The sequence below is a fragment of the Panulirus ornatus genome, chromosome 2, assembly GCF_036320965.1.
Source record: "Panulirus ornatus isolate Po-2019 chromosome 2, ASM3632096v1, whole genome shotgun sequence".
In the NCBI taxonomy this organism is placed as follows: Eukaryota; Metazoa; Arthropoda; class Malacostraca; order Decapoda; family Palinuridae; genus Panulirus; species Panulirus ornatus.
The window spans coordinates 82,705,681-82,715,455 of NC_092225.1; positions in this window are offsets into that span (position 1 = coordinate 82,705,681).

Below are 9,775 nucleotides of genomic sequence, written 5' to 3' on the forward strand. Positions count from 1 at the left end.
TTAATGCCTTACCAATATTTAGCTCATGCAGAAGCTAAATCTCGGTACACTACAAATTTTAAGGCATTTTTGTTTGTTGGTGTATTGTCAAGGCAAATGTTACATTTTCTCAGGCATTTTCATGTTTAATGCCAAATAATTTAAGGAAATGATAAATTGTAATTCACTATTTGATATTCCATAGCAGCTAACAGTTGATGATGCTGATAACTTCAGAATTGTTGTACACTCCAACTGGCTAGATGCTTCTTTATGATGAATTTTTTTCACTAAGCAGGTTGATTTCTCTCACAATCTATGGGGGTTTTGCACACACAATTTTTCCACATTTGCTGTGTTTGCTTACCATATTTGAAAGGACCTTGTTATTCATTGCATAGATTTTGATTCAAATGAGAGTTGGGATGAGCGAGTATCAGCATATTCAAGGAGAATAAGAAAATGTGTTGAAAGGAGGCTAATAGTATGAGAAAAACTGGAGAACCATTGGGAACATCACTGAAGGGGGCAAATGGGGAAGTGGTAACTGGCCAAGATGAGGGAAATAATAGATGGAATTTAACTTAATAACAAATTATTATTCACTATTTGATATTCCATGGCAGCTAACAGCTGATGACTGTTGAACATTCATGCTTACAACTTCAGGAATGTACACTCCACTTAGCTAGATGCATCTTTGTGAAGATTTTTTTTTAACTGATTCATCTCTCATGTAATCTATTTGAGGATTTCACACATTCAATTTTTTCACATTTGCTGCAGTTTTCTTACCATATTTAAAAAGACCTTGTTACTCCTCCCTTAGATTTTGATTTGAATGGGAGTTGGAATGAGCTAGTATCAGCATATTCAGGGAGAATAAAAAAATGTTTTGGAAGGAGGTTAATAGTGTGAGAAAAACAGAACAGTGGGAACATCATTTAAGGGGGCAAGTAGGGAAGTGGTAAAAAGGAGAAATGAGGTGACAAGGATATGGAGTGAGTACGTTGAAGGACTTGAATGTGTTTGATGATAAAGTGGTAGATGTGTCAAGGCTGGGAAGGTCAGCAAAGTGAAAGAATGTTGGCAGGTAGTTTGATGAAAACAGAACTGGTGGTGAAAACCTTGTAAAAGTTGAAATGTGGATGATGTGACAATTGAATTTTTTATGTTGTTGATTTGATTGATTAGGAATTTCATTGTTTGTGTGGACCGTATTAGGCCACCTGAGGATTTGCAGAATGCATGTATTGTGCTGCTATGTAAAGGAAAGTAGGATGAAATTGAATGTTTGAATTTCAGAGGTATAAATTTGTTGAGTGTACCTGGTATGTTATATGGGAGAATGGTGATTGAGAGGGTAGTGGCATGCACAGCACATAAGACTAAGGATGAACAATAAGATTTCAAGAGCGTTAGAAGATATGTGGATCAGATGTTTGCTTTGAAGATTGTATGTCATAGATACTGAGAGAAACAGAATATTGATATGGCATTTATGGATTTAGAGAAAGCGTATGATAGGGTTGATTGAGATGTTTTGTAGGAGGTGTTACAAATGTATGGTGTAGATGTAAAGCTATAAGAAGCAGTGATAGATAGTTAGGCTTGTATGTGAGTAGATAGAGAGGAGAGTGAATTGTTCCAAGTAAAGTTGGGTCTGCAGCAGGGGTGTGTGATGTCACCATGACTGTTCAGCTTGTTTATGAATGGGGTGATAGGGGAAGTGAATGTAAGGGTTCTGGGGAGAGAGAAAGGTCTGCAGTCTGGCAGGAGTGAAGATGTTTGGGAGACTGTCAGTTGTTTGCTAGTGGTGATAGATTCAAATGAGAAACTGCAGAGGTTGATTTTTGGAGTTGGGGAGAGTGTGTGAAAAGAGGAATTTAGAGGGAATATTGATAAATGCATGGTTATTAGGTTTGATAGTGGAGAGAAACGGGTTAGTTGGTGTGTGAGTTTGAGTGGGAGAACTTGGAGGAAGTGAAGTTTTTCAGGTACCTAGGAGTGGATTTGGCAAGTAATGGAACCAAAAGGACTGAAATGAGTTATGGTGTGGGTGTGGGGACGAAGTTCTTGGAAGTTATTTATTTATTTTTTATTTTGCTTTGTCGCTGTCTCCCACGTTTGCGAGGTAGCGCAAGGAAACAGATGAAAGAAATGGCCCAACCCACCCCCATACATATGTATATACATACATGTCCCCACACGCAAATTTACATACCCATACATTTCAGTGTACACATATATATACACACACAGACATATACATATATACACATGCACACAATGCACACTGTCTGCCTTTATTCATTCCCATCGCCACCTCGCCACACATGGAATAACATCCCCCTCCCCCCTCATGTTTGCGAGGTAGCACTAGGAAAAGACAACAAAGGCCCCATTCGTTCACACTCAGTTCCTAGCTGTCATGCAATAATGCCCGAAACCACAGCTCCCTTTCCACATCCAGGCCCCACACAACTTTCCATGGTTTACCCCAGACACTTTACTTGCCCTGATTCAATCCATTGACAGCACGTCAACCCCGGTATGCCACATTGATCCAATTCACTCTATTCCTTGCCTGCCTTTCACCCTCCTGCATGTTCAGGCCCTGATCACACAAAAATCTTTTTCACTCCATCTTTCCACCTCCAATTTGGTCTCCCACTTCTCCTCGTTCCCTCCACCTCCGACACATACATCCTCTTGGTCAATCTTTCCTCACTCATTCTCTCCATGTGCCCAAACCATTTCAAAACACCCTCTTCTGCTCTCTCAACCATGCTCTTTTTATTTCCACACATCTCTCTTACCCTTACGTTACTTACTTGATCAAACCACCTCACACCAAACATTGTCCTCAAACATCTCATTTCCAGCACATCCATCCTCCTGCGCACAACTCTATCCATAGCCCACTTTTCCTTCAAACATACCCATTTTTGCTTTCCGAGATAATGTTCTCGACTTCCAAACATTCTTCAAGGCTCCCAGGATTTTCGCCCCCTCCCCCACCCTATGATTCACTTCCGCTTCCATGGTTCCATCCGCTGCCAGATCCACTCCCAGATATCTAAAACACTTTACTTCCTCCAGTTTTTCTCCATTCAAACTTACCTCCCAGTTGACTTGACCCTCAACCCTACTGTACCTAATAACCTTGCTCTTATTCACATTTACTCTTAACTTTCTTCTTTCACACACTATACCAAACTCAGTCACCAGCTTCTGCAGTTTCTCACATGAATCAGCCACCAGCATCTGTATCATCAGCAAACATCAACTGACTCACTTCCCAAGCTCTCTCATCCATAGTTTTTTTTTTTTTTTTTTTTTCCGCTGTCTCCCGAGTTTGTGAGGTAGCGCAAGGAAACAGACGAAAGAAATGGCCCAACCCACCCCCATACACATGTATATACATATATACATGTATATATATATATATATATATTTCTTTCTTTTTCTTTCATACTATTTGCCATTTCCCGCGATAGCGAGGTAGCGTTAAGAACAGAGGACTGGGCCTTTGAGGGAATATCCTCACCTGGCCCTCTTCTCTGTTCCTTCTTTTGGGAAAAAAAAAAAAAAGAAAAAAAACGAGAGGGGAGGATTTCCAGCCTCCCGCTCCCTTCCCTTTTAGTCGCCTTCTACAACACGCAGGGAATATGTGGGAAGTATTCTTTCTCCCCTATCCCCAGGAAATATATATATATATATATATATATATATATATATATATATATATATATATATATATATATATATATTTTTTTTTTTTTTTTTTTTTTTTTTTTTTTTCATACTATTTGCCATTTCCCGCGATAGCGAGGTAGCGTCAAGAACAGAGGACTGGGCCTTTGAGGGAATATCTTCACTTGGCCCCCTTCTCTGTTCCTTGTTTTGGAAAATTAAAAAAAAAACGAGAGGGGAGGATTTCCAGCCCCCCGCTCCCTTCCCTTTTAGTCGCCTTCTACGACACGCAGGGAATACGTGGGAAGTATTCTTTCTCCCCTATCCCCAGGGCGTAAATGGGGAGGTGATAACAAGTAGCGGTGATGTGAGAAGGAGATGGAATGAGTATTTTGAAGGTTTGTTGAATGTGTCTGATGACAGAGTGGCAGATATAGGGTGTTTTGGTCGAGGTGGTGTGCAAAGTGAGAGGGTTAGGGAAAATGATTTGGTAAACAGAGAAGAGGTAGTAAAAGCTTTGCGGAAGATGAAAGCCGGCAAGGCAGCAGGTTTGGATGGTATTGCAGTGGAATTTATTAAGAAAGGGGGTGACTGTATTGTTGACTGGTTGGTAAGGTTATTTAATGTATGTATGACTCATGGTGAGGTGCCTGAGGATTGGCGGAATGCGTGCATAGTGCCATTGTACAAAGGCAAAGGGGATAAGAGTGAGTGCTCAAATTACAGAGGTATAAGTTTGTTGAGTATTCCTGGTAAATTATATGGGAGGGTATTGATTGAGAGGGTGAAGGCATGTACAGAGCATCAGATTGGGGAAGAGCAGTGCGGTTTCAGAAGTGGTAGAGGATGTGTGGATCAGGTGTTTGCTTTGAAGAATGTATGTGAGAAATACTTAGAAAAGCAAATGGATTTGTATGTAGCATTTATGGATCTGGAGAAGGCATATGATAGAGTTGATAGAGATGCTCTGTGGAAGGTATTAAGAATATATGGTGTGGGAGGCAAGTTGTTAGAAGCAGTGAAAAGTTTTTATCGAGGATGTAAGGCATGTGTACGTGTAGGAAGAGAGGAAAGTGATTGGTTCTCAGTGAATGTAGGTTTGCGGCAGGGGTGTGTGATGTCTCCATGGTTGTTTAATTTGTTTATGGATGGGGTTGTAAGGGAGGTAAATGCAAGAGTCCTGGAAAGAGGGGCAAGTATGAAGTCTGTTGGGGATGAGAGAGCTTGGGAAGTGAGTCAGTTGTTGTTCGCTGATGATACAGCGCTGGTGGCTGATTCATGTGAGAAACTGCAGAAGCTGGTGACTGAGTTTGGTAAAGTGTGTGGAAGAAGAAAGTTGAGAGTAAATGTGAATAAGAGCAAGGTTATTAGGTACAGTAGGGTTGAGGGTCAAGTCAATTGGGAGGTGAGTTTGAATGGAGAAAAACTGGAGGAAGTGAAGTGTTTTAGATATTTGGGAGTGGATCTGTCAGCGGATGGAACCATGGAAGCGGAAGTGGATCATAGGGTGGGGGAGGGGGCGAAAATTTTGGGAGCCTTGAAAAATGTGTGGAAGTCGAGAACATTATCTCGGAAAGCAAAAATGGGTATGTTTGAGGGAATAGTGGTTCCAACAATGTTGTATGGTTGCGAGGCGTGGGCTATGGATAGAGATGTGCGCAGGAGGATGGATGTGCTGGAAATGAGATGTTTGAGGACAATGTGTGGTGTGAGGTGGTTTGATCGAGTAAGTAACGTAAGGGTGAGAGAGATGTGTGGAAATAAAAAGAGCGTGGTTGAGAGAGCAGAAGAGGGTGTTTTGAAATGGTTTGGGCACATGGAGAGAATGAGTGAGGAGAGATTGACCAAGAGGATATATGTGTCGGAGGTGGAGGGAACGAGGAGAAGAGGGAGACCAAATTGGAGGTGGAAAGATGGAGTGAAAAAGATTTTGTGTGATCGGGGCCTGAACATGCAGGAGGGTGAAAGGAGGGCAAGAAATAGAGTGAATTGGAGTCATGTGGTATACAGGGGTTGACGTGCTGTCAGTGGATTGAAGCAAGGCATGTGAAGCGTCTGGGGGTAAACCATGGAAAGCTGTGTAGGTATGTATATTTGCGTGTGTGGACGTGTGTATGTACATGTGTATGGGGGGGGGGGGGGGTTGGGCCATTTCTTTCGTCTGTTTCCTTGCGCTACCTCGCAAACGCGGGAGACAGCGACAAAGTATAAAAAAAAAAAAAAAAAAAAATATATATATATATATATATATATATATATATATATATATATATATAATATATATATATTTTCTTCTTTTCTTTCAAACTATTCGCCATTTCCCGCATTAGCGAGGTAGCGTTAAGAACAGAGGACTGGGCCTTTGAGGGAATACCCTCACCTGGCGCAATTCTCTGTTCCCTCTTTTGGAAAATTAAAAAAAAAACGAGAGGGGAGGATTTCCAGCCCCCCGCTCCCAAATATATATATATATATATATATATATATATATATATATATATATATATATATATATATATATATATATATATATATACATATATATATATATATATATATATATAACATATATACATGTATATATATATATACACACACACGTACATATTCATTCTTGCTCACCTTCATCCATTCCTGAAGCCACCCTGCCCCGCAGGAAACAGCACAAATGCATGAAGGAAAAGAAAACAGACATTTACATTCTCCTTTCTTACCCCACATACTAGATTGCTCTTTCCCGTGTTAGCAAGGTAGCTCCAGAAACAGATGAAGAAAGGCCACATTCGCTCTCCAGCTATTACATGTAATGCATCACGTCCACAGCTCCCTATCCACAACCAGTCCCCAGAGACCCTTCCATGGTTCACACCGGACGCTCCACATGTCCTCGTACACTCCAATGACAGCACTCTGACCCCAGCATACCACCCTATTCGAGTTCACTCCATTCCATGCAAATCTTTCACCCTCCTGCATGTTCAGGCTCCAATCACTTTAAATCTCTTTCACTCCACATTTCCATCTCCAATCTGGTCCCTTGGTTCCTGTTCCCTCCAGTTCTGACACATACTTAAAAAAAAGAGCTAGGAGTCGTGAGGAATTTTCTCTCAAACGCTTTGTCATCTGTTCTTAATATATATATATTTTTTTTTCTTGCTTTGTCGCTGTCTCCCGCGTTTGCGAGGTAGCGCAAGGAAACAGACGAAAGAAATGGCCCAACCCACCCCCATACACATGTATATACATACGTCCACACACGCAAATATACATACCTACACAGCTTTCCATGGTTCACCCCAGACGCTTCACATGCCCTGATTCAATCCACTGACAGCACGTCAACCCCGGTATACCACATCGATCCAATTCACTCTATTCCTTGCCCTCCTTTCACCCTCCTGCATGTTCAGGCCCCGATCACACAAAATCTTCTTCACTCCATCTTTCCACCTCCAATTTGGTCTCCCACTTCTCCTCGTTCCCTCCACCTCCGACATATATATTCTCTTGGTCAATCTTTCCTCACTCATTCTCTCCATGTGCCCAAACCATTTCAAAACACCCTCTTCTGCTCTCTCAACCACACTCTTTTTATTTCCACACATCTCTCTTACCCTTACGTTACTTACTTGATCAAACCACCTCACACCAAACATTGTCCTCAAACATCTCATTTCCAGCACATCCATCCTCCTGCGCACAACTCTATCCATAGCCCACTTTTCCTTCAAACATACCCATTTTTGCTTTCCGAGATAATGTTCTCGACTTCCAAACATTCTTCAAGGCTCCCAGGATTTTCGCCCCCTCCCCCACCCTATGATTCACTTCCGCTTCCATGGTTCCATCCGCTGCCAGATCCACTCCCAGATATCTAAAACACTTTACTTCCTCCAGTTTTTCTCCATTCAAACTTACCTCCCAGTTGACTTGACCCTCAACCCTACTGTACCTAATAACCTTGCTCTTATTCACATTTACTCTTAACTTTCTTCTTTCACACACTATACCAAACTCAGTCACCAGCTTCTGCAGTTTCTCACATGAATCAGCCACCAGCATCTGTATCATCAGCAAACATCAACTGACTCACTTCCCAAGCTCTCTCATCCATAGTTTTTTTTTTTTTTTTTTTTTCCGCTGTCTCCCGAGTTTGTGAGGTAGCGCAAGGAAACAGACGAAAGAAATGGCCCAACCCAACCCCATACACATGTATATACATATATACATGTATATATATATATATATTTCTTTCTTTTTCTTTCATACTATTTGCCATTTCCCGCGATAGCGAGGTAGCGTTAAGAACAGAGGACTGGGCCTTTGAGGGAATATCCTCACCTGGCCCTCTTCTCTGTTCCTTCTTTTGGGAAAAAAAAAAAAAAGAAAAAAACGAGAGGGGAGGATTTCCAGCCACCCGCTCCCTTCCCTTTTAGTCGCCTTCTACAACACGCAGGGAATATGTGGGAAGTATTCTTTCTCCCCTATCCCCAGGAAATATATATATATATATATATATATATATATATATATTTTTTTTTTTTTTTTTTTTTTTTTCATACTATTTGCCATTTCCCGCGATAGCGAGGTAGCGTCAAGAACAGAGGACTGGGCCTTTGAGGGAATATCTTCACTTGGCCCCCTTCTCTGTTCCTTGTTTTGGAAAATTAAAAAAAAAACGAGAGGGGAGGATTTCCAGCCCCCCGCTCCCTTCCCTTTTAGTCGCCTTCTACGACACGCAGGGAATACGTGGGAAGTATTCTTTCTCCCCTATCCCCAGGGATAGGGCGTAAATGGGGAGGTGATAACAAGTAGCGGTGATGTGAGAAGGAGATGGAATGAGTATTTTGAAGGTTTGTTGAATGTGTCTGATGACAGAGTGGCAGATATAGGGTGTTTTGGTCGAGGTGGTGTGCAAAGTGAGAGGGTTAGGGAAAATGATTTGGTAAACAGAGAAGAGGTAGTAAAAGCTTTGCGGAAGATGAAAGCCGGCAAGGCAGCAGGTTTGGATGGTATTGCAGTGGAATTTATTAAGAAAGGGGGTGACTGTATTGTTGACTGGTTGGTAAGGTTATTTAATGTATGTATGACTCATGGTGAGGTGCCTGAGGATTGGCGGAATGCGTGCATAGTGCCATTGTACAAAGGCAAAGGGGATAAGAGTGAGTGCTCAAATTACAGAGGTATAAGTTTGTTGAGTATTCCTGGTAAATTATATGGGAGGGTATTGATTGAGAGGGTGAAGGCATGTACAGAGCATCAGATTGGGGAAGAGCAGTGCGGTTTCAGAAGTGGTAGAGGATGTGTGGATCAGGTGTTTGCTTTGAAGAATGTATGTGAGAAATACTTAGAAAAGCAAATGGATTTGTATGTAGCATTTATGGATCTGGAGAAGGCATATGATAGAGTTGATAGAGATGCTCTGTGGAAGGTATTAAGAATATATGGTGTGGGAGGCAAGTTGTTAGAAGCAGTGAAAAGTTTTTATCGAGGATGTAAGGCATGTGTACGTGTAGGAAGAGAGGAAAGTGATTGGTTCTCAGTGAATGTAGGTTTGCGGCAGGGGTGTGTGATGTCTCCATGGTTGTTTAATTTGTTTATGGATGGGGTTGTAAGGGAGGTAAATGCAAGAGTCCTGGAAAGAGGGGCAAGTATGAAGTCTGTTGGGGATGAGAGAGCTTGGGAAGTGAGTCAGTTGTTGTTCGCTGATGATACAGCGCTGGTGGCTGATTCATGTGAGAAACTGCAGAAGCTGGTGACTGAGTTTGGTAAAGTGTGTGGAAGAAGAAAGTTGAGAGTAAATGTGAATAAGAGCAAGGTTATTAGGTACAGTAGGGTTGAGGGTCAAGTCAATTGGGAGGTGAGTTTGAATGGAGAAAAACTGGAGGAAGTGAAGTGTTTTAGATATTTGGGAGTGGATCTGTCAGCGGATGGAACCATGGAAGCGGAAGTGGATCATAGGGTGGGGGAGGGGGCGAAAATTTTGGGAGCCTTGAAAAATGTGTGGAAGTCGAGAACATTATCTCGGAAAGCAAAAATGGGTATGTTTGAGGGAATAGTGGTTCCAACAATGTTGTATGGTTGCGAGGCGTGGGCTATG